Here is a 5,659-nt window from a genome sequence, read left to right on the forward strand (position 1 = left end):
AACCCTTAATGTCCCACGTATAGAATATTCCTGGAAACTTCAGAAAGTTTTACACACACATAAACACACACACAAGGATGCACACAATGAAACAAATGCTGATGCAATACACAGCTCTCAGCTCAAAGGAAAAGTATATTATGGAGTCAAATATGAGGGAGAAAATATGAGTGAGACAGATATAGGTTACTACAAATTCCATGGTACAATATGGAAGCCGGGTGATAAAGTGTTTATAGTCACAGAGCAAATTAGTTACCAATCAATCACTTCTTGTATACATTAATTCAACTATTAAACAGGCCAAAACTATGCTGTTGGCATTAGATGATATCTGATAACACTTTTAGTCTTTTGTTTAGTAGAAAACTATGGTTTTGTTAAGATAATATAATGTGAAATTAAAAGAAAATTTTGTGCCAGTAGGACAGGTCCAACTTTATCTGACAGTGACAAGATTCTAGGTGATTCCAACATAGAGGGGCCAGGGAAGGGGTTCTTCTGAGCTNAAGAAAGCACACATAAACTGTAGTTAGAACTGCAACATTCCATTATATCCACACCACTGAAGTTCCAATCAGACAATCAATCTTTGCAGACCCAGCTTCTTTCTAGGAATCCCTGTCCCCACACACACAATGGCTCTCCCTCTCTCTACTCTAGCTCCCTGGTATCCAATAAGGTGTTGGTTGAGGGGCCAGGAAGTCAAACCACATCCTGTAACAAATTCACCAATGACTGTTATACACAGGATGCTGAAAGCTACTCAATAATGTTCTTTTAGGGTGAGTCTAGAGAAATAGCCTGTGGACTCGTCTCTGGGACATGTCCCTCATTTCCTTCAGTAGACTCAGTAGCCTCTACATGCTCTTAAGGAAGTAGGGGCAAAGTGCAATGAACATCAATCAAGTAAGTCTCCATCATCGAGTAATCCATGCAGATCATTCATGAGTATCATTGACATTTGGTTTCAGACAGTTCACAGAAAATTGAATATTCACATCACAGAGAAGGCCACACATAGTACTTGTAGTTTAAAAATAATACCAGGAATACTTGAATGTAATAATATCAAATATTTGTGAGCTATCTGGGTACATATTCCTATTTTGCCTATATATTAGAAAGGCTCAAAACATTGCTGAATTACTACATAAATAAATGCAGAAAATACATGTTCATGGGTTTGAGTGTTCATTATTGCTATGATATCTATTCTTTCAAAATTGTTCCACATATTCAATGTAAAAGAAAAATAATTATACTATTTATTTCACTTGGGTGTCTAATTCCAAACTTCATAGATAAATGAATAGAAAAAAGAAAGTAAAAAACAGAGCATAGTCAGAGAAGAAGATCGCATAAAGAGAGACCTCCATAAAGACCTAAGATGTCTGAGCCAGAATGGTATTGGAATCAAGGTTGACAAGTCAGGAAAGACAGAAATCAACAGTCATACTGATACTCACACATCTACAGATAACTGCCAATTTGGAGCCAACATTTCTCTGTGTATCCCATACTCAAATCAAACTTGTATAAGCTTGGCTGAGAAGTGAATAAATCTTGCTGCAACCCCCCCCCAACCACATCCACTGCAATTATTGACATATGTTCCATGAATGGCTCCCAGGACAACAAATATTTGACAAATATGAAAAGTCAATTCAGTGCAGAAAGGATTATGTGTCAGAGAACAGTACTGAGGTAAGCATAGATGCATACACACAAATAAAAATTGTGGGTTGGAGGATGGCTCAGTGGTTAAGAGTACTGCATGCTCTTCTCAGAGGTCCTGAGTTCAATTCCCAGCAACCACATGGAAGCTCACACCTTCTACAAGGGGATCTGGTGCCCTCTTCTGGCATGGTGGTATACATGAAAGTAGAGCACTCACATAAATTAAACTAATAAATATTAAAAACAAACATAAATTATGATCTATGTATCATGAAAGTACAAAGGAAAATCTCTGTCACTGCTTTCTAAGTGAAGATTTCATAGACAAGAGACCAAATAAAAACCAAAACTGGTGAATTAGAGAAGGTGAAATCATTAAAAGAATAAAACTACCATAGATTTAAAAAAAAAAAAAAACTTGTTTGAGGCATGACCAGGCTGGACTCACCAGACTATGGAGGTCTCCATGGAAATATCGTCAAGGTTATAGAGGAACATTGTTGTCGTGGTCATAGATGAGCCCTTTTATTATCCTCATGATCCTATGGAGGTATCCACGGAAATGTGTTCTAGGTTATGACGCTCTAAGTCGCAAGAGACCCGGAAGAAAAGAAAAAGCTCTGGAGATGCCGGGAATTGAACCCGGGACCCCATACATGCAAAGCATGTGCTCTACCACTGAGCTACATCCCCGGCTCTAGTAACAGTCTGATTACAGCCTATATCAAGATACAATGACTGAAGCAGCGTTTATAGGGCCTGAAGGGATCTTCATCACATATTTCTGTATGATTTATGGCTCCTAGTTTAGTATTTTTATGAGATGTTTACATTATTTATTCTATGAGAAAAGAATATATTTTCAATGAAAAGAAAATGATATTAATAACAAGAAATTTTGTGCTCTGCAAAACATGACAGACCTACTATGAATTGAGGGTATTATGTCAAATTTATTATAATGTGTTTCTACAGGATTAGGAAGGTCATACCAAGGTGGGGCAGAGGTTGGGAAGATGGCATTGCAAGGTTGGTACAGTGAGGCTGGGGCTGCCTTTAAGCCCTGTGTGCCTCCCTTGGGGAAAGGCCACCAGGAGTTCTCTGAGACGAAGACCCCATGGCTGCTGGAATGCAGGATAAAATTTTTTCTTTATCAAAAATGTACATTTATAAAGGTATCGAGGAGGAATAACCTTTGAAGATCAGTCAGTGTCATGGGGACAAGCATACATAAAGAAGTTCCTTGATCCCCTCCTTGGAGGAAACAGTCTTTTATCCTTGTCCTTAGCTTATAAGAACTCCAGTGAAGCCCATTTTCTTCACTACTTTGTTCACAGGCTGCACATTTGGATCAGCTGCTATTTGGCAGTTTGAGCCACTGAAGTCCAAGGTGCAGCATTGTGTTGATGTCATAAAGCTATTTGGTTGGATAGCATATGGAAGAAGTAGACCTCAGAAAGGAGATTAACACACAGTGCAATAGCCTAGGTGATGGCCAGAAGACTGTGACAGGCATCATAGCCNCGGACGCCCTTGTATTCTGCTTATGGAGAGTGTGGTTCCTGCGTCTGACCATGTCGGATGCTTTACATTTAACCCAGCATCCATGGTCCTTTGGTCTCCAATATGGCTGTCGATGTTCAGTCATTTCTTCTTATTCCACATGGCACAAATATATGTGTTGTGTGGAACTTCTTGTCCAGCATCGTGAACATTCTGGTTCAAGAGCAGTTTGTGCCCGTGCACATGTCTGAAGGTGTCCCTTCCAATTTTGTCAGTTCTGTGTGTAAACTTGCCACAGGAAGATAAGGACCTACAGTTGGCACATTGGGAGCAATCATGACAATTCATGCTGCCATCTGCCCCAAGATCCCTGAGGGGAGGCTCGCTATTGTCTTCCTCCCAGTTTTCACCTTCATGGTAGGCAATGCTTTAAAAGCCTCCATTGCCATGGATAAAGCTGGGGTGATTTATGGAGCTGCATCATGGCAAGCTCTCTTAGGATATGGTATATCATGTATTGTCATGAATTCATTTGGAAGAACAGGGAGCCTCTAGTGAAAGTCTGGTATAAAATAAGGACTAACAACCCCAAGAATGTAGATGGTTCTAAGTGAAGCAAAGTAAGTCACTATGGTGGTGCATCTGAACCTTGCTGCCTGGAAGGGTCTCAGCATCGGCTGCCCCAGTGTTGTAAATGTCCTCAGTACATGCCTGCTTAGCACATTATGGCATAGTTGTGAGATAAATGTTTGTAACTCTAAAAACTGAGTTACTGAATTATCAATATGTTATCATATCTCAGAGCATCAAGGTTTCCTGCAACTTCCCAAACACACATCTATTCTCTTTTTAAACATGCCTTTGCTTTCAGAGCTTGAAAAACTGTTTTCAATTTTTTGGCAGGCTGGTCATCTTCTTTCACAACTTTTCCACTCTCTATCACTTAATATGCTCTGGACAGTTTTCCTCTTTCATTCAAAGTAAATTCACTTTTTCTCCCCTAATATATGCTAATTTTAGCTTCCACTTGCTGTACTCCTCCCAGATCCACTCCATAGTCCCTCTCATCTGGATCCACTGACTTTCTGTCTCTCATTAAAAAACCACAGGATTCTAAGAGATCGCATCAAAACATACCAAAAGTAACTTAGAATAAGATAAAACACAACTATCACATAGAAGGTGAACAAGACAACAGAAAAGAAGAGCCCAAGAGTAGGCACAAGAATCAGAGACCCAACTATTCACACACTCAGAGGTCCCATAATAAGACAATCCTGAAAGCTATTATATATATATATATATATATATATATATATATATATATATATATATATATATATACAGACTTCCTGGTGCAGGCCCTTTCCTTGCTGCTTCAGTCTCTGTGAGTTCATATATGTTGATTTGGAGCGACATTATGCCAGATGGAAATCTATCTGCCTTTGGTTCCATGTTTACCACTTGTATTAGTTAGGGTTTTACTGCTGTGAACAGACACCATGACCAAGGCAAGACTTAATAAAACAACATTTAATTGGGGCTGGCTTACAGATTCAGAGGTTCAGTCCATTATCATCAAGGTGGGAGCATGGCAGCATCCAGGCAGGCATGGCGCAGGTAGAGCTGAGAGTTCTATGTCTTCATCCAAAGGCTGCTAGTGGAAGACTGACTTCCAGGCAACTAGGGTGAGGATCTTATGCCCACACCCACAGTGACACACCCATTCCAACCAGGTCACACCTATTCCATCAAGGCCACACCTCCAGATGGTGCCACTCCCTGGTCCAAGGATATACAAACCATCACACCACTCTTGGGCATATACATAAAAGACAATTCATTGTACCACCAGGTCACCTGCTCAACCATGGTCACTGCCACTCTATTCATTCATAACCATAAGTTGTAAACAAGTTAGATGTTCCTCAATAGAAGAATGGATAAAGTAAATGTGGTTCATTTATATGATAGAGAATTGCTCAGATGTTAAACATCAATTAATTAATCACAAAATTTGCATGCCAGTGGATGGAAGAGTACAATATCTTCCTGAGTGAGGTAACTCAGGTGCAGAAAGATAAATGTGGTATAAATTTGCTTCTATGTGGTTTCAGTTAAATAAAAAATAATAACCAAGGTACAATCTATAAACCCAGAGAGGTTCAGTATAGAAGAAGTGACTGGGGGACCCAGGAATCTATCTGGGAAAGGAGAATAGAGTGGATGTTGTGGATGAATGGGGAGGGTGCAAGAATAGGAGGATCAGCTGCATTGGAAGAGGGGTAATGGCATTGAGGAAGAGAACGCAGGACAGACAGAATCGATGGCGAGCTGAGAGGTGTTAAGGAGATTACTGCAGTAGAAATATTCTAAAATATATGAAGTCAATGCAAATGTAATCTCCAAAGAGAGAGAGAGAGAGAGAGAGAGAGAGAGAGAGAGAGAGAGAGAGAGAGGATTGTCACCTGTCCAT

General features: G+C 39.8%; 1 non-coding gene and 1 pseudogene across 1 annotated transcript; one reads left to right on the forward strand and one right to left on the reverse strand.

The window, feature by feature from the left end:
- Positions 1 to 2,301: 2,301 nt before the first annotated feature.
- On the reverse strand, positions 2,302 to 2,373 carry Trnaa-ugc. The gene has a single exon. It is a non-coding gene; the product is annotated as a tRNA-Ala (tRNA).
- Positions 2,374 to 2,916: 543 nt separating this feature from the next.
- Positions 2,917 to 3,797, forward strand: LOC110288445 (annotated as a pseudogene).
- The last annotated feature ends 1,862 nt before the right edge of the window (positions 3,798 to 5,659 follow it).

Source organism: Mus caroli, unplaced genomic scaffold (genome assembly GCF_900094665.2).
Source record: "Mus caroli unplaced genomic scaffold, CAROLI_EIJ_v1.1 scaffold_13635_1, whole genome shotgun sequence".
Lineage (NCBI taxonomy): Eukaryota > Metazoa > Chordata > Mammalia > Rodentia > Muridae > Mus > Mus caroli.